Here is a 20,283-nt window from a genome sequence, read left to right on the forward strand (position 1 = left end):
GTGGGAGTGTGTGTGTGTGTGAGGGGAGCATGCATTTTGAGTCTAGAAAGTCTGTTACACTCTGTAGATTTTTTCCCTGTGTAGAAGGTTGATTTCAAACATTGCTTTTATCCTTTGGAGCCTGGATGGAAGATGTCAGGAAGTACACGACTTGCACCCAATCCGGGCTTATTGCTACTAGAATGAAAGATTGGACTCTGAACTGTCAATGAGTATGCAGGAATAAAAGAAAACAAGTGAAAAGTCACAAGTCCTGCAAGCAGATTGTTTCAAGTCTGAGGAGGATTTGCAAACTCAATTGCTAGTTCAAGTTAATAACATAATTTTTACCAAAGGTGCTAAAGAAGATCACTTACGTTAATTCTTTTGTATTCAAGTGAATTTAAAATGATTCTATTCTGAAAATTATCTCAATCTATGAGATAACTGGAGACAGGCTTATTGGTCACAAACTAAACTTGACATTTTTATTTTGGATGCTCTGGGTTAATCAGTATAATGTATGCAGTGCAAATGGTCACAAAATAATTTGAATGATGATTGCATCAATAAATTGATAGTTAGTTCTTAAATGGTTTGTGTCATTCTTCAATTCCTTTTAGCTTGTCCAAACTTGCTTTGAGTTCAACTTGGTTCTTAAATCTACTGTTTTCTCTAAATGGCAGAAAGGGGGGGAAAAAAAATAGTTCTTGATCATTGAGATTCTTTCAAAATGTCAAGGTCAAGAATATCTGTATCTAAAAGTATAACCAGAAAAAGTAGTAAATATAATATAATGCAGAGATTTTATTCCTTCATTTATTCTTTTGTTCATCCACAAAAGATTTTTATTATTTTCTGTTTTCCAGGATATCAGTTAGGCTCTGGATGAAATGGTGGTCTGTTGGAACTTCTATTGTAGTGGAAAATATAGGTAAATGAAGAATTGATTAACATACAGTACTGTGTGATAGCTGCCATCCTAGAGATACGCACAAGTGTTTCTGGGACACTTATGAAGGTCACCTTTCCTGGATAAGGAACAATTCAGGTTGTTTTCTAGAGAAAGTGGCAAGTCATGGAAGGGGCAGGGAGTTCCAAAGATGACATTACATGCATGGGAGCAGTTGGTTCAAAGGCTGAGAGGCACAACTAAATGATAACTTAGAGAATGACTCGTGATGTAGTGAAGCTGGGAAATAGAGAGTAGAATGAGGCAAGAGGTAAGGCTAGGACAGAACTTTGCGTGCTATGCTAATTTGGCACTTTCTCCTAAAAACTCTCCTAAAATCTTTAAAGGGTTTTAACCAGTGGATTGGCATGATCAGATCTGTTTTTTGAATGACAGTGCCAGTAGGAGTGTGGCAAATAGATTGAGGGTGGGGTGTGAAAACGGTGGTCTGGGATCAAGTTAGAAACTATTGCAGTAATCCAGGCCAGTAGTGGTGAGGTCCTGAACTAGACTGTTAACTATTTCCCAAAGACATAAAAACAAATCTGTTACACAATCCTGGGCCAGATGCTTTAAACAGTTATTTAGAAAAAAGCAGATAATATCTACTCGCAGTCAGGGCTGGTTAATTTCTTTCCTTCTCATTAAAAAAACAAAAAAAAAAAAACAAAATTCGAACCTGCCAATGCAATTTCAAAGCCGTATGATATTTCAGAACTCCCCAAGAAAACACAACAGATAAGCAGACGTGAACTCATCCATGCTTACAAATAGTCTACTCCCTTTTCAGGCAGATTAATCAGAACCAACCCCCTAAATCTTAATCATAACATATGTTCTGTCATCTCACAATGTATTGTCAAGTCTGTGTAGGTATATCCCTATACCACGATGAACGAATAAACTCGAAAGATCAAAGTTATTTGATCTGATTCTGTGATTTATAATTTCCAAATCAACATGAAGAGAAAATAGCAGGCATCACACATCCATCTATGCTTGTACCAGGTCATACACTGTAATTCTATCCAAGTACAAGTTTCCATGGTAAACAGGACAAGACTTGCCAATACTTCACAGGTTTCCAAAAAGCAGCTATGTCCCTCTTGGGAGAACTTTGTAACTGGAAAAGAAAATCTTTATGGATGAAATCTCCAGAAAAATAAAGTCACAGACTATTTCTGCCACAGGCCTTTTGCCAAATGTCTCATCAAGGATGGCGCTGGCAGTGACCCATCCTATGGTAGAGGTGGTAAAATGCTGCCGCCAAATCTTGTTTTCATTTGCTCACAACTTCCTCGAAAAAAAAAAAAAATTACTTTGAGTTGAAATTTTCCATGTTTCATCCCAGTCCAAAGGTGACTTAAAAAAATTTTTTTTTGGAAAGTTGAATTAAATTCAAGTGAAATTTGTAAAGTTTAGTCATTTGGGGAGCTATGTGTACACAAAGATCTCACTGGGTAACACCAAAAAATTACATTTGCCTTTTCCTTGTGACTTTTGGAAGACTAAGTCCTTTTGGCTATTCCTTTTGAAAGGATTTAACCCTGTTAAGGTCAGGAAACCAACCATTTTTTCATTTTATTGAAACAGATTTTTGCCTATGAACAACTACTAAAGTAAGATTTTATATATTAAGTCCACTTATAGCTTTTTAAAATTTAGAATACCCTCATATATGTTTTATAGAAAAACATCTTTAAAAATAACAAGTTTAATTCCATTAAATTCAACAGATCTACTAAGTACCAGGTATTAAGTGAGTAGTTGGTACTTTGGGTATATAAAGCTGAATTAAGCCGTTCCCATTCTCAGGGAAGGTATTATTTGGTAGTGGAGATAAGAGTAATAAAGGAGACAATAATATCAAGCAGAATATAATATGCGTTAAAATAGAGATATAAGCAAAGTGATGTGGGACCACAGAAGTGGGAGAAATTAATGTTGACTGGAGGATAGGAACAGTCTGTTCTGGGTATGGAAGGGCTGATGGGGGCAAGATTGGTGAGTTGGGATGGACATGTCAGATTAGAGACTAGTGTGAGTGCAGCCACAGAGGTTAGAAATAGGACTAGTCAGGGGCCAAGCCTGTGGCGCACTCGGGAGAGTGCAGCGCTTGGGAGCGCAGTGACACTCTCGCCGCGGGTTCGGCTCCTATATAGGAATGGCTGGTGCGCTCACTGGCTGAGTGCCGGTCACAAAAACGACAAAAGAAATAGGACTAGTCAGGATGGCTGGAGAGAGGATAAAGGAAGAAATAGAGTTGGAAAGTGAGGCTCAGAGTCTCACGGGGTGTGCTGTTGGCATTTTGGTTGGATGGCTGGTTGTCATCTCAGGGAGGCCTTCTAAAGGCCAGTGGTCCCCTGCCATTGGGACAACAGGAAAGAATCCTCCCCCCAACATTTTCAAACACACTGTGGGGGAGGCAGTATCACTTCTGTAGAAAATGACTGAGGGGGCCTTGGAGACCAAGTTTTGGGGCAGGACTTCTTTCTGTAGGTAAGGAAGGACTACCAAACGGTTCTTACCAGAGCAAAGGCATGATCAGAGTGTGAGTCAGTACAATGATTCTGGAGATTGAATCAGAGGAGAAAAAATCGGGAAGCAGGATAATCAATTCAGTCTATTGCAATGGTCTCGGCAAGAGTCAGTGTGGATTTGAACTAAACAATTTCATCACTTTCATGCCTGAAAACACTAATACACTTTTTTTTTTTTTTAGCTATTCCTCTTGCCTCTAAAACTCCATATTATTGCACTGCAGAACGCTTTGTGCTGTAGCTGCTTTCCTGTTTTTTTCTTTCCCCAAATTAATATCATATGGTAAATTCAGTATTACAAAAACAAGATTTTTAGAGGGTGATCATAACACCCTTTCTACAACATACTTTCTAATTATAGGATAAACACGTGGGGGATGGAAAACTGTACTTGAAAAACAAGACAAAAAGAAAGCTCTTTCACTGTTTCCTTTCAGATGGTGTTTGGATTCTTTTACTTGACTTTTTTTTTCTTTCTTTCTTAAAAGGAAGGTTCTGTTGACAGTAGATTGAATGATTTTGAATCCCAGATGTCGGTGCAATGGAAACTCAGAGTGGATAGGCAGATGGAGTCTGTCAGAAGCACTGCTAGTGGCCAAAACAGAAGACGGTGCCCAAGGCAAGGGAGGCAAGGACATAGCACCACCACTGTGATGTGTGCAGGAAATCCACGAGACTGGTGGGGAGGGCCAAGGGCCACCCTGACATAGCACCAGTCTGCATGTATCAAGAGGGTGGCCTGACTCAACAAAGCAGCTGTAATCGTATCTTGTAATATGTCCTCTCCCAACTGCTGAAATATTGCTGTCTTCTGGTTTTCCAGAGGAACTTTGGAGGGGGCTATACTGACAGAAGATAAAGCACAGATATATCATGCTTAGATTTTCCCTAAAAAACCCTCTTCAGGAAACTTTCAGGTGGTTTTTTGTCTGAAACGAAATGAGATTTCAGCACATTAAGCTGCTGCAAACTTGTACCACATTTATGCAGAGGCCCAAGCACTTGAGATCACAAGTTCAAATCTGATCCTACTTATTTGTGAGACTCTTACTCTCCAAACCTCATCCTTTGGGCCAGGTTCTTGTTAAGGGTTTCCAAAATCGGCTTGAGTCCCCACCCGCATTTCCCATCAAGTATCCTTGTGCTCTTTACTGAGGTAATGTACTTAAAAAAATAATGATAATGATGTTTCCGATTTCCCTAGTACTTTATATGATATGAAGCATTTTCATATACATTGACTCATTAAATCCTCTTAAAATGAAAGAGTTTAAGGGACTTGTCCAAGGTCACCCAATAGAAAACCCAGAACTCAAGTTCAGGTCTTGTGACTCCATACCCATGCTGTTTCCTATTCAATGACTGGTGCTTTGTTTCTCTGAATTGATGGTGAACAAGGCCAGAGACTTCTGAGCAGTAAGATCTCCTGGCTCCGAGCTAGGGTCTGTTGCTTCCAACAACGACGGTTGGTTTCATTGGCAGTTCTCAGCACTGTCTTTTAGAAATTGCTACTGATGGCACAAGCTTTTGTGGATCCTAGCCTTCAGTGACAGGAGATGCCAGTGGCTCCAGCTCCTGGTGACCATTCCTCTCTCTACTGTTGCATCCAGTGACTCCCAGCAGCATTTTCTGCTGGCTGTGATAACTCTCAGTTGTTCCTGTCAACAGTTCCTGAAAGGTCCTCCAGGTCATTCTAGTCTCTTGTGTCCTGGAATAGCTCTGTGGCAGGCAGACAGCAGCACAATGTCACAATCTCGGCACTGCCTCTAAGGGCAGGTCACAGCTCTGGAGATCCACAGCTCTTATTGGCACTTCTTCAAATTGGCCCCTGAGTGACTTGGGGAAGCAAGACTGTGTAAAGGCCTGTAGCTTCATAGTGTTGGTGACTTGGGTTTTTCTGGGCTCTGAGACAGATTTGGGTCCACTGAATATCATTGGCTCAGAGAGAGTGCCTTGATTTGTCTCTCAGAATTCACATGTGTATCCCGTAAAGTTTCTCTCTACATGCTCACTCTTTCTCGTATTATGCATTTATGTGAAATGAATCCCAGAAACTGCTCTACATGTCTCTAAATTCTCAGGGTCTTGTGATTTTCTAACAGTCACCCTTAGTTATGCAGAAACTCAAAATTGGACCCCATGACAACTTAGCAGTAATGTTAAGATAAGATTTATTTAGGGTTTGCCACATGCCAAGACCTGTTCTAAATGCTTTCTGCGAACTTTTAAAATGTTTGGGACACACCCCTGAGAAAAGTCCTATTATAAGTCCCTTTTGGGCTGGCCCGTGGCTCACTCGGTAGAGTGCGGTGCTGATAACACCAAGGCCACGGGTTCGGATCCCATATAGGGATGGCCGGTTTGCTCACTGGGTGAGCGTGGTGCTGACAACACCAAGTCAAGGGTTAAAATCCCCTTACCAGTCATCTTTAAAAAAAAAAAAAAAAAACTTGCCAAGGAGGTAATGAATTGGAGATCCGCCCTCTGGTAGTGTCTGAATTCTGGAAGTTTCTAGTAGATAAGAAATCTATATCACGTTAAAAAATTTGAGTGTGTCTGTTATCCTCCTTGCAGAATGCCACATTTTCCCTGAGGGCAGACTTCTTACACCTCGTTGGTCTGGGCAGAGCTAAGATTTCTGTGGTAAACGCTTCCTTTCTCACTCAACAGCCATTCCTCATTCTTCCTTGCTAAAGTCTCTGATTTTGTTCAGATGGCAGTGTGCCTCTGAGCTTCAAGGGACTGGATGCATGATGGCCTCCGTCAGCCATAGCAATCCCACGCTCCTTTGCACGTTTGGTATAGGGGCAGGCACGTGACCCAGTTTTGGATGATGAGGGAGATCATCTTCTAGACAAGATAGTCCTCTCTGAGTGAAGATAGAACTGCATAAGAAGAAAGCCCTTTTGCCCTCTAGCTTCCTTTCCTGCTTTGGATAGTGTTGAATGAGGAGGTCCTATCCAGAGCTCTGTAAGCTTGTAGGCCATGAGATTGCAAGCTCAAGGACGGAAACCTCTATCCTGCGAATGGCAAAGGAAGATAATAAAAATAAATCCGAGGTTTTGTTAATGACATTGAGCCTCCAAATAGGCCGTGGGACTGCTTCTGGATTTCTAATGAAGTCAACAATTAATGTGCTTGTATTTATACCAATACTACTCAAAATGTAAGTAGTATGTGCCAGTCCACAAACTGTTACTGCTCTGTGAACAGGTAATAACAGAATTGAAAATAAAGGTTGAGATACTTTTATAGTAATTTGACATTGTTGCGAAGTCCAAGCCAGTGGCAGGTGGACTTGTCTAATTGAATCAGGTATTTTCCAGTGCAAGATGCATTGGAATTTAAAACAACAATAACAACATCAACAACTGGTCCTTCACCATAGATGGTTAAGCCAAATTTTTGCTTACTGTCAGCTAAGAGTGTTCTTAACTTACAACCTCTTAAGAAGGTTGTGTCGATGTGACTGATATGCTCTCAAATTTAAACAGATTTGATACGTCAAGTGGTAGTGACCTAAACACAAAGGCCTATTGCTTTGTCTTTCTATTTGGCTGATTCTTCTGTGGTTGTCACGCTTTGAGGGAAAACTAAGCACCTGAGAGGTAAGCGGGTTGGCACAGAGACTCACTTATTAGATACAGCAAAAGTGTGAGGTTGGCAACATTCTATTTAGTGCTTTCTCACACAGCCCTTCCCAGGTCCCTCCCAGCCAGCTAGCCTGTTATTTCTTCTGTCCTCACCCATCTTCTTGTTTTTGGTCTTAGCCTGACGTCAATTAATCTTTAATAAAGTTTCAGCAAACAAGTTTCCATAAAGCCACTTAAGATTTTGTGGCTTTAGAAAAATCATTAACTTCTTTGAATCTCAGTCTCCTTGTTTATAAAATGAGTATAATGTGACACCCATTATATAAATAATAATGGGAGTTTAGCGAGAAATTGGTAAAGGGCTGCTAAAAATGATTACATTGTGAAATGATAAATATAGTAATAAAAAAGCAATAACAACAGCAACAATTATAATACCTAATGTTTGTTATGTGCTTACTGTGTGCTTGGTACAATTTTAAGCCCTTTATAGGCTTCTCTTAACAGCATTGTGATGCTTGTGCTATAATTTTATCTGCGTTATATGAATGAGGACTGTGACCCATGGTTATACAGGTAGTAAAAGCTGTGATTTGGACTCTGATATGACCACCAGAGCCCTCCCACTTGACAACTATACTGTAGCTTCTTATTGTAAATGCAAGAAATGATCAATATTATATGGTGAAAAAACATTGGATTGAAAATGACATCCTATGATTTCATCTGTGTGAACCACCTCTTCATATCATTGTACATTAACATGATTACATGTGTCATAATGAGCTGTTTCAGGGCACCAAAAATAAATAAATAAACAAATAAATAATAAATCAACTGGAACGCTCTGGTTGGTCCTGTTCAGGAGTTTCCTAAAAGTAAACTTAATTAGGAGTTTACTAAAGGTAAACTTAATTATTGTGTTGATATTAGTAACTTAGATACATGAATAGTTGGGAATATATTGCCAATTGGACCAACCATTTTCCATTTGATCACTGAGCAGCCAGAGGCAGCGAGAAGATGTATTTCATTCCTTTAATCAGCCTGTTTGATGGAAGGCAGGGCTGAGTCCACGAAACATAAAAGATCAGGAATTAGAGGAGGTGGCATTCAGACCTGGTTCTACCTGACCAAGTGACATGGCAAGTCTAATCCTTCCAAGTGTCAGCTTTCTTACTTTTTATTTTAAAAAAATTTATTTTGTCAATATACAATGTGGTTGATTATTGTGGCCCATTACCGAAACCACCCTCCCTCCAACAATGTCCTTTCTGTTTGCTTGTCATGTCAACTTCAAGGAATTGTAATTGTTGTGTCTTCTTCTCCCCCGTGGTTGTTTTTTTTTGGGTGTGTGAATTTATTTACTTATTTTTATCTCCTACCAATAAGTGAGAACATGTGATATTTCTCTTTCTGTGCCTGACTTGTTTCACTTAATATAATTCTCTCTAGGTCTATCCATGTTGTTGCAAATGGCAGCATTTCATTCTTTTTTATAGCTGAGTAGTATTCCATTGTGTAGACATACCACATTTTCCAAATCCACTCATCTGATGATGGACATTTGGGCTGGTTCCAACTCTTGGCTATTGTAAAGAGTGCTGCGATGAACACTGGGGAACAGGTATACCTTCAGCTTGATGATTTCCATTCCTCTGGGTATATTCCCAACAGTGGGATAGCTGGGTCGTATGGTAGATCTATCTGCAATTGTTTGAGGAACCTCCATACCATTTTCCATAGAGGCTGCACCATTTTGCAGTCCCACCAACAATGTATGAGAGTTCCTTTTTCTCCGCAACCTCACCAGCATTTACCGTTCAGAGTCTTTTGGATTTTAGCCATCCTAACTGGGGTGAGATGGTATCTCAGTGAAGTTTTGATTTGCATTTCCCGGATGCTGAGTGATGTTGAGCATTTTATCATATGTCTGTTGGCCATTTGTATATCTTCCTTAGAGAAATGCCTACTTAGCTCTTTTGCCCATTTTTTAATTGGGTTGCTTGTTTCTTTCTTGTAAAGTTGTTTGAGTTCCTTGTATATTCTGGATATTAATCCTTTGTCAGATGTATATTTTGCAAATACTTTCTCCCACTCTGTTGGTTGTCTTCTAACACTGTTAATTGTTTCTTTTGCTGTGCAGAAGCTCTTTAGTTTGATATAATCCCATTTGTTTATTTTTCCTTTAGTTGCCCGTGCTTTTGGGGTCATATTCATGAAGTCTGTGTTCAGTCCTACTTCCTGAAGTGTTTCTCCTATGTTTTCTTTAAGAAGTTTTATAGTTTCAGTGTGTATATTTAATTCATTAATCCATTTTGAGCTGACTTTAGTGTCTGATGAAAGGTATGGGTCTAGTTTCATTCTTCTACATATTGATATCCAGTTATCCCAGCACCATTTGCTGAAGAGGCAGTCTCTTCCCCAGTGTATAGGCTTGGTGCCTTTGTCAAAGATCAGATGGCTGTAGGTGTATGGGTTGATTTCTGGATTCTCTATTGTATTCCATTGATCAGTGTGTCTATTTTTATGCCAGTACCATACTGTTTTGGTTATTATAGCTTTGTAGTATAGTTTAAAGTCAGGTAGTGTTATGCCTCCAGCTTTATTTTTTTTGCTCAGCGTTGCTTTGGCTATGCGTGGTCTTTTGTTATTCCATATAAATGTCTGGATAGTTCTTTCCACTTCTGAGAAAAATGTCTTTGGAATTTTGATGGGGATTGCATTGAATTTGTATATCACTTTGGGTAGTATGGACATTTTCACTATGTTGATTCTTCCAATCCAAGAGCATGGGATATCTTTCCATCTTCTTGTATCCTCTCTAATTTCTCTCAGCGGTGGTTTGTAGTTCTCATTATAGAGATTTTTCACCTCCTTGGTTAACTCATTTCCTAAGTATTTTATTTTTTTGGTGGCTATTGTAAATGGGCAAGCTTTCTTGATTTCCCTTTCTGCATGTTCACTATTGGAGAATAGAAATGCTACTGATTTTTGTGTCTTGATTTTGTATCCTGCTACTGTGCTGAAATCATTTATCAACTCCAAGAGTTTTTTTGTAGAGGCTTTAGGCTGTTTGATATATAGGATCATGTCATCTGCAAACAGGGACAATTTGACTTCATCTTTTCCAATCTGGATGCCCTTTATTTCCTTCTCTTCTCTGATTGCTCTGGCTAGTACTTCCAACACTATGTTGAATAGGAGTGGTGAGAGTGGGCATCCTTGTCTAGTTCCTGTTCTTAAAGGAAAAGCTTTCAGCTTTTGCCCATTCAGGATGATATTGGCAGTGGGTTTGTCATATACGGCTTTAATTATGTTGAGATACTTTCCCTCTATACCTAACTTATAGAGGGTCTTTGTCATGAATGAGTGCTGAATTTTATCAAATGCTTTTTCAGCATCTATAGAGATGATCATATGGTCCTTGTGTTTGACTTTATTAATCTGGTGCATCACATTTATTGATTTGTGTATGTTGAACCAACCTTGCATCCCTGGGATGAATCCCACTTGATTGTGGTGAATAGTTTTACGTATGTATTGCTGTATTCTGTTTGCTAGTATTTTAGTGAGGATTTTTGCATCTATATTCATCAAGGATATTGGCCTGTAGTTTTCTTTTTTGGTTATATCTTTACCTGGTTTTGGTATCAGGATGATGTTTGCTTCATAGAATGAGTTTGGGAGATTTGGGTCTGTTTCAATACTTTGGGATAGTTTGTAAAGTATCAGTGTCAATTCCTCTTTGAATGTTTGGTAAAATTCTGCTGTGAATCCATCTGGTCCTGGGCTTTTCTTTGTTGGGAGCCTTCTGATAACAAATTCAATCTCCTTTATTGTTATTGGTCTGTTCAGATTTTCTACATCTTCATGGCTCAGTTTTGGGAGCTTGTGTGTGTCCAGAAATTTATCCATTTCCTCCAGATTTTCAAATTTGTTGGCATATGGTTGTTTATAGTAGTCTCTAATGATTCCTTATATTTCAGATGAATCAGTTGTAAGATCGCCTTTTTCATTTCTAATTTTTGTTATTTGAATCTTCTCTCTTCTTTTTTTAGTTAGCCATGCTAATGGTTTGTCAATTTTATTTATCTTTTCAAAAAACCAACTTTTTGATTCATTGATCTTTTGAATTGTTTTTTGGGTTTCAATTTCATTCAGTTCTGCTCTGATCTTAATGATTTCTTTCCGTCTGCTAACTTTAGGTTTGGATTGTTCTTGTTTTTCTAGTTCTTTAAGGTGAAGTGTTAGGTTGTTCACTTGCCATGTTTCCATTCTTCTGAGGTGAGCATTTAATGCAATAAATTTCCCCCTTCATACTGCTTTTGCAGTGTCCCACAGGTTTTGGTATGATGTATCATTATTTTCATTAGTTTCAATAAATGTTTTGATATCCTGCTTGATTTCTTCTTGAACCCATATGTCATTAAGTAGAATGCTGTTTAATTTCCATGCGTTTGTATAGTTTCCAGAATTTTGTTTGTTATTGATTTCTAATTTTAATCCATTGTGGTCTGAGAAAATACATGGGATAATTCCAATTTTTTTGAATTTGTTGAGACTTGATTTGTGACCTAATATGTGATTTATCCTGGAGAATGATCCATGTGCTGATGAGAAGAATGAATATTCTGAGGTTGTTGGATGGAATTTTCTGTAGATATCTGCCAAGTCCAATTGGTCTAGAGTATTGTTTAGATCTTGTGCTTCTCTGCTGATTGTTTGCCTAGACAATGTGTCCAATATTGACAGTGGGGTGTTCAGGTCCCCTGCTATTATGGTATTAGTGTCTATTTCCTTCTTTAGGTCTAATAGAGTTTGTTTTATAAATCTGGCTTCTCTAACATTGGGCACGTATATATTTATGATTGTTATGTCTTCTTGCTGTATCAATCCTTTTATCATTACGTAGTGTCGCTCATTGTCTCTTTTTATAGTTTTTAGTTTAAAGTCTATTTTATCAGATATAAGAATAGCTACTCCAGCTCATTTTTCTTTTCTGTTTGCATGGTAAGTCTTTTTCCATCCTTTCACTCTTAGTCTATGTGAGTCTTTATCGGTGAGGTGGGTCTCTTGAACGCAGCATATAGTTAGGTCCTCCTTTTTAATCCAGTCAGCCAGTCTGTGTCTTTTGATTGGGGAATTTAAGCCTTTTACATTAAGAGTTGTTATTGAAAAGTGTTGATTTATTCCTTGCATTTTATTGATTATTGTTTGGTTGTCTTAGGTGTCTTTTGTTCCTTGCTTTCTGATTTACTGTTTGTTTTCTGTGTTTGTTGGTTGCTTGGGTTGTAGATAGCCTTTTTGTTTGTTTGTTTTCTCTTCATGAATGCCGTTTTTATTATACTAGTGGGTTTTGATTTTTCTTGGGTTTTTATGTCAGTGGTAGTTATTTTTCAGGAACCAAACCCAGTACTTCCTTGAGGATTTCTTGTAAGGGTGGTCGTGTGGTAGTGAACTCCCGCAGTTTTTGTTTGTCTGAGAAATATACTATTTGCCCTTCATTTTGGAAGGATAGCCTTGCAGGGTAGAGTATTCTTGGCTGGCAATCTCTGTCTTTTAGTATTTTGAATATATCATCCCATTCCTTTCTGGCTTTTAGGGTTTGTGATGAAAAGTCTGATGTTAGCCTGATTGGGCCTCCCTTATAGGTGATTTGACTCTTCTCTCTTGCAGCTTTTAAGATTCTCTCTTTGTCTTTGAGTTTTGCCAATTTGACTATAACATGTCTCGGAGAAGACCTTTTTGGGTTGAATACGTTGGAGATCGTTGAGCTTCCTGGATCTGAAGATCTGTGATTTTTCCTATACCTGGGAAGTTTTCTTCCACTATTTTGTTGAATACGTTTTCAATGCAATCTCCTTTTTCCTCCCCTTCTGGAATACCCATGACTCGGATATTTGAGTGCTTAAGGTTGTCTGATATCTGTCTCAGATTTTCTTCAATGCCTTTGATTCTTTTTTTTTTTTCTTTGATTCTTTTTTCTTTCTTTCTTTTTTTTTTTTTGTCTGCTTGTGTTATTTCAATCAGCCCATCTTCAAGTTCAGAGGTTCTCTCTTCAACTTCCGCAAGTGTGCTGGTTAAACTCTCTGTTGTGTTTTTTATTTTGCTGAATAAATTCTTCAGTTCATCAAGTTCTGCTACATTTTTTTTCAAGGCATTGATTTCCTTGTACATTTCTTCTTTGAGTTCCTGTATACTTTTACTCATTTCATCATGATGTCTAGCTGAGTTTTCTTGTATCTCATTCAGTTTCTTAGAATTATCACTCAAAATTCCTTGTCAGTCATTTCAAGGGCTTTTTGTTCTATAGGATCTAAACCTTGAGAGTTATTACCCTTTGGTGGTGTACTTTCTTGATTTTTCATATTTCTGGTATCTTTTCTTTGATGTTTATTCATTGTGGCAGGGGGTTTCACAGTCCACATGTTTGACACTATTGTCTGACTAAGATGTTGCTGTGGTTGCCAATTTGGTATGGCTACCTCAGTGACTGCTCAGTTGGCCACTAGTGCCTTTCTGTGTTGTTGCCTTGGGTCTTGGGGCTCTCTGGGGAGCCATCTCTCTGGTCAGCTTGGACTCGGCTGGGCTGCTGGGTCATGGGGTGGGACTGTAGGGTGTATGGTCTCTGCTGAGCTTTCACCTCCCATGCTGGACTTCTCCCTGTTCCGTGTGCTCTGGGCCGGTCTGCTGGGATGTGTGGAGGCACCGCAGAGTGCATGGTCTCTGTGGAGCTTCCCCTTTCCCTGCTGGATGTCTCCCTGCTCCATGAGCACTAGGCCGGGCTTGGGATGGAGCCGTGTGGTGGCGGTGAAGCCTACCTGCTGCTGGATCGTGCAGTGGCAGCCCCCCCACAGGGTGTGTGGTCTCTACGGAGCTTCTACCTTCCCTGCTGGATGTCTCTGTGCTCCATACGCATTGGGCCGGGCTGCTGGATCGCGCGATGGCGGTGTGGTCCCCATGGAGTTCCTGCCTCTCCTGCTGGATGTCACCCTGCTCCATGCGCACTAGGCCAGGCTCAGAATGGAGGTGGGTGCCTGCAGTGAAGCCGACCTGCTGGATCGCGCAGTGGTGGCCCCACAGGGTGTGTGGTTTTTGTGGAGCCTCCGCCTCCCCTGCCGGACGTCTCCCCACTCTTTGTGCACTGGGCCAGGCTGGGAATGGAGCCGGGTGGTGGCAGCGAAGCCTATCTGCTGGATCATGTGATGGCGCCCCCACAGGGCATGTGGTCTCCGTGGTGCTTCTGCCTCCCCCGCTGTACATCTGTCCGTTCCATATGCACTTGATGTTAAGTTTTTATAGTTTAAATTGGTTGATTTGTGGGAAAGAGTGATGCTAGGGACCGTCTATTTCGCCATCTTGACCAGAATTTGATCCAAGTGTCAGCTTTCTTTGTGATGAAGTTCAAATGAAAGAACAGCGGTGTAATTTGCTTGTAGATGGTAAAGTCTTTGTGAACATTGTTTTTATTTTCTTATATTTATATTTTATTACTGCCTCTATACATAGGAATATACATTTATTTTTATGTTTGTGATATTGACCCTGTGGTATATTTGGACAATGTGTCATGCTTCAGTGAAATTCCACTATTTTAGAGACAAATGACCTGGGTTCCATCTCCAGTTTTCTGTGGCAACTTTTTCGTATGTGAAAAATGAGGGATCTGTGTGTAAGGAGGGCTTCTTGATTATTTCTAGAACACTGTGCCATTTAATCACCAAAAATACTGAGATACTTTCTTAAGGTATTTATGAACAGATGTTGCTACTGCCACATTTCTACATAGCTGAAGCACATTTTCAAAAGACACCAGAAACCTGCTCTTTTGACACATGAAAAGCAGACTGCACAGCAATATGTCGAAAGGGTGACACTTGGACACAGTTCAGATATTGTCTGCCAAGGGGAGGAGCTTGCACATGTGTTTGGAGAATGCTCCAAGTGCCTTACTGGAATGGACATTGCATGAGCACAGTGCTGTGAAAGGATTTTCAAATCCCAGGATGCATCTAAGGTTAGCAGTTTCAGCTCTGCTTAGAATATCAGAGCTACAAAGGTCCATGTGAACAATGAGGAAACAGGGTCAGAGAGGACAAAAAATTGCCTGCACAGATAATCAGCAGTAAGCAGGCTGGAACCCAGCTCACTTGATTTCCTGGCTAGGTTCTTTCTATTGTCCCATGCAGCCTTATTTACAAAGACTTTGTTAAAATTATGCTGAGGAATTGTTCAAAGAAATCACCACAAAATACCTAAAGAACATAAAACCTCTGCAATACTCAGATGACATTCATTTTTAGCTCATCTAGGACCTGCAGATAGTTTAGCAATATTTTTTTCCAACATGTAACATGCATACATGATTCAGTAACATTCCCTGCATTATTTCTGAGTGTTATATATAACTACAAGATAATATTGTTATATCAAGCTGATGAAACTTTATATTTGAGAGATTTTTCTTTCGATCTTCTGTTTCATAGGCATGTAAGGCAGGTCTTTCTCTAAAGAAGTCTTTTATTTTGTGTGGAGCATAATGTAAACACTTACCCCAGGTCAAGCACAAGGAAATACACAGTGGTGAAAAAACAATTTCAAGGGGAATGGCAAGCTAGACTTGGCAAGATCTGAGAGTCATGGTGGACTACTAGCCAGGTATGTCTACAATGACTTATGGTAAAATCAAATATTACATTTGGACATTTCAAATGGAGCAAGCTGTACTATAGCCAGAATTATAGGAATTTTTCTATTATTTTCAGTGTCAGTCCTTTAATTTAACATTGAGTCTACTTTTGTACTTCTCTTCAAGTGAATTGGATAAACAGCAAAGGGACCATGAAAAAGAAGAAACTCGATTAATAAACATAAGGAAGGAAACCTTTCAATCATGATAGATTATTATAAAAAATGTTATTATCTGCTACAAGAGGAGGGAAGGTCAGATGAGACAACAACAAAAAAAACAAAACAAAACAAAACAAAAAAATTAAAAAAACAAACAAAAAAACCCAACCCTAATTACAATATTCACTGAGAATTAGACGACAAATTAATAGGAACGTTTATTAGGTACTTCTTATATATAAGGTACCGTGCTAAGTGCGGTTCATGAATGATCCATTTTATCCTTACAAAAACCTGTAAGGTAGGTACTATTATTATCTGCATTTAATAGATAAGGAAACTGAGGTTGAGATGTTTAGTAACCTCTCTGAGATTACACAGCTAAAAAGAAGATGGGAAAGGACTATTGGTCACCTGCCCAACAGCTATTCTCTGCTTTTTTTTTTTCCAAAGAGAATTTCAATATTTTTTTTACTACTGGGTTGTGGGGAGCAAGGTCCCTTCCCAGCTACAGGAGGTGATTTTAATTAGTCTAATTAAATCATGGTGATGTCCTTCCCCTTGCCAAGTAATTGGTTCAAGCATGAGAATGAAATACAGTTTTGGTTAATGATACATGAAGAAAAATCCACTGTGGGGCTTCTGGAGAGCTTACGCTTGTTCTTAAAAAGACACAATTTACCTTTTTCCTGCCTCTGACTGCTGTGGTGTGAGGTTATGATGTGCGGGGCACTTGAAGGCATCAGGCAAATGTGAAGGGAGAAAACCAAAGAAAAAAGGTGACATTCTGAGGATGGTAAGATGAAGAGGTGGAGAGACCATGCTTAATTAACCAATCCCAGCACACCCTACCTCAGGACTTATTATGGGAGATAGCAAGTACTCTTATTATTTAAGCCACTTTTAGCTAGTTTTCAACTCCTTGTTGCTGAATGCATCCTCACTGGTGAGGCGAAAACACTAGAATTTAAAATCAGGTCTGTCAGATACCAGTCTGTGCTCTTAACCACTGCAAGAAATTGAGGGAGACAAACTGAAACTGTCTCTGAAAGCAAAGAGAAAACTAGGGGCAATTTGATTAATTCAAGCAGAATAATCAAACCTAGCCATATTTTTAGGGAGAAGAATGGCATTTAAAATAAGTTAGGGAGAAAAATGTTTTAAAAATGGTTTGGGCATGGCTTGGGGTTAAGGGAAGTGGAAAAAGAGTTGTAATTTCACATTACTTTATGCAAATAATGAAATTTCCTCCTTTTTCTAAAGGTTGAATAATATAAAGGAATATTATTCTATATATGTGATAATATTCTCTCTCTATTATATTTTATACCCCCCCCCCGTACACTTCTTCATCCATTCATCCATCTGTGGACACTTATGTTGATTTCATATCTTTCTATTGTAAGCAATGCTACAAAGAACATGGGAGTGCAGATATATCTTTAAAATACTGATTTCATTTCTTTTGGATATAAGAGTATACCCAGAAGTGGGATTGCTGGATCGTATGTTAGTTCTATATTTAGTTTTTTGAGGAACTTCCATACTGTTTTCCATAATGGCTGTACTGATTTACATTCCCACTAACAGTGTACAAGGTATCCCCTTTCTCCACATCCTCATCAACTCTTGCTGTCTCTTGCCTTTTTGATAATAACCATCCTAACAGCTGTAAGGTGATATCCTGTTGTGGTTTTAAATTGCATTTCCATGATGATTAGTGATGTGAGCACCTCATATACCTGTTGGCCATTTTTACACCTCCTTTTGAGAAATGTTTATTCAGGTTCTTTGCTCATTTTTAAATTGGGTTATTTGTTTTCATGGTATTGAGTTTTTTGAGTTCCTTATATATTTTGAATATTAACTCCTTATCAGATGTATGGTTTGCCAATATCTCTTCCATTCCATAGGTTATCTTATCACTGTGGATTGTTTCCTTGGCTGTGCAGAAACTTCTAATTTTATGGTTTTGGGTCATACTTTTGAGTCTTTAATCCATGTTGAGTTGCTTTTGTGTATAGTATGAAATAAAGGTCTAATTTTATTCTTTTGCATGTGGATATCCGTTTGTCCCAATACCATTTATTGAACTTTTTTTTTTTTTTGCTGCTGGCCTTTGCAGGGGACCAAACTATTGACCTTGGTGTTACTTGGCTGTGCTCTAACCAACTTAACTAACCAGCCAGCCCTGCTTTATTGAATAGACAGTCCTTTCCTCATGGTGTGTTCTTGGCATCTTTGCAGAAAATCAATTGACTATAAATGTATGGATTTATTTCTGAGCTCTCTATTCTGTTCCATCGGTACAAGTGTCTATTTTTATGCCAGTACGATGCTGTTTTGATTACTATAGTTTTTTAGTATAGAGTAGTCCCCTCTTATCCATGGGGGATATGTTCCAAGATCTCCAGTGGATGCCTGAAACTGTGGGTAGTACCAAACCTTATATATACTATGTTCTTTCAATTTGATTACCTGGATGGCTATTAAGTGACTAATGGCAGATAGCTAATACAGTGTGAATACAGGTCAAAAGGATGATTCACATAAAGGACAGGGCAGAGTGGGACAGTGTGAGATCATGCTACTGAGATGACTCACAATTTAAAACTTATGAATTGCTTATTTCTGGAATTTTCCATTTAATATTTTTGGTCCACAGTTGGCCACAGGTAGCTGAAACCACAGAAAGTGAAACCACAGATAAGGGGAGACTACTGTATTTTGAGATCAGATGTATGATGTTTCCAACTTTGTTCTTGTTCAAGATTGCTTTGGCTATTTGGGGTCTTTTGTAGTTCCATATGAATTTTAGGATTTTTTTTTCTATATCTGTGAAAATTGTCATTGGAATTTTGATAGGGATTGCATTGAATCTGTAGATCACTTTGGGTAGTATGAACATTTTAACAATATTAATTCTTCCATTCAGTCCGTGAACATGGGATATATTTTCATTTATTTGTATTGTCTTCCATTTCTTTCATCAGTGTTTTATGGATTATCGTGTATAGGTCTTTCACCTCCTTGGTTAAATTTATTCTCAGAGTTTTATTTTTTTTATAGCTCTTGTAAATGGGATTGTTTTCATGATTCCTTTTTCAGATAGTTTGTTGATAATGTATAGAAATGCTACTGATTTTTGTATGTTGGTTTTGTATCCTGCAACTTTATTAGTTCTAAAAGTTTTTTGGTGGAGTCTTTATTGTTTTCTATATATAAGATCATGTCATTCACAAATAGAGACAATTTAATTTCTTTCCAATTTAGATGCCTTTTATTTCTTTCTTTTACCTAATTGCTGTGGTAAAAGTCCATAGAACTTTTAATACTATGTTGAAAAGAAGTGGTGAGAGTGGGCATCTGTGTCTTGGTCTTGATCTTGATCTTAGAGAAAAAGCTTTCAACTTTTCACCGTTGAGTACGATGTTAGCTGTGGGTTTGTCATATATGGACTTTATTGTATTGAGACACATTACTATTACACCTAATTTAATGAGAATTTTTATTAGGAAAAGATGTTGAATTTTGTCAGATGCTTTTTCTGCATCTATTGAGACTATATATTTTTCCCCTTAATTCTGTTAATGTGGCGTATCATACTTATATGGTATGTTGAGCCATCCTTGCATCTCTGTGATAAATTCCATTTGATCACAGTAAATAATTCCTTTAATGTGCTGTTGAATTTGGTTTCCCAAATTTTGTTGAGGATTTTTGCATCTATGTTCATCAGGGATAATTTTCTATTCCTGTAGTGTCCTTGACTGGCTTTGGCATCAGAGTAATGCTGGCCTTGTAAAATAAGTTTGGAAGTATTTTCTCTTTTTAAATTTTTTGGAAGAGTTTACAAAGGATTGGTATTAGTTTTTCTTTAAATGTTTGATAAGTTTCAGCAGTCAAGCCCATCAGGTCCTGAGCTTTTCGTTGATGAGAGACTATATTACTGATTCAATCTCCTTACTTGTTACTGGTCTGCTTAGATTTTCTATTTCTATATGATTCAGTCTTGGTAGGTTGTATGCATCTAGGAGTTTATTCATTTCTTTTAGGTTATCCAATTTGTTAGTGTATAATTGTTCATAATAATCTCTTACAATCTTTTGTATTTCTGAGGTATCTTGTAATGTCTCCTCTTTTATTAGAGATGATTATTTTTTTTCTTTCATAATAGACTTTATTATTTTTTTTAGTAGTTAGGTTTATAGGAAAATGAGCAGAAAGTACAGATGGTTTTCATACCCCCTTTGCCTCCTCCCTCTAGTTTCCCCTATTATTAATATTTTGCATTAGTTTGTTACATGTAACAATTGATGAGCCTGTATGAATACATTATTATTAAATAAAGTCTATAATTTACATT

The sequence above is a fragment of the Cynocephalus volans genome, chromosome 8, assembly GCF_027409185.1.
Source record: "Cynocephalus volans isolate mCynVol1 chromosome 8, mCynVol1.pri, whole genome shotgun sequence".
In the NCBI taxonomy this organism is placed as follows: domain Eukaryota; kingdom Metazoa; phylum Chordata; class Mammalia; order Dermoptera; family Cynocephalidae; genus Cynocephalus; species Cynocephalus volans.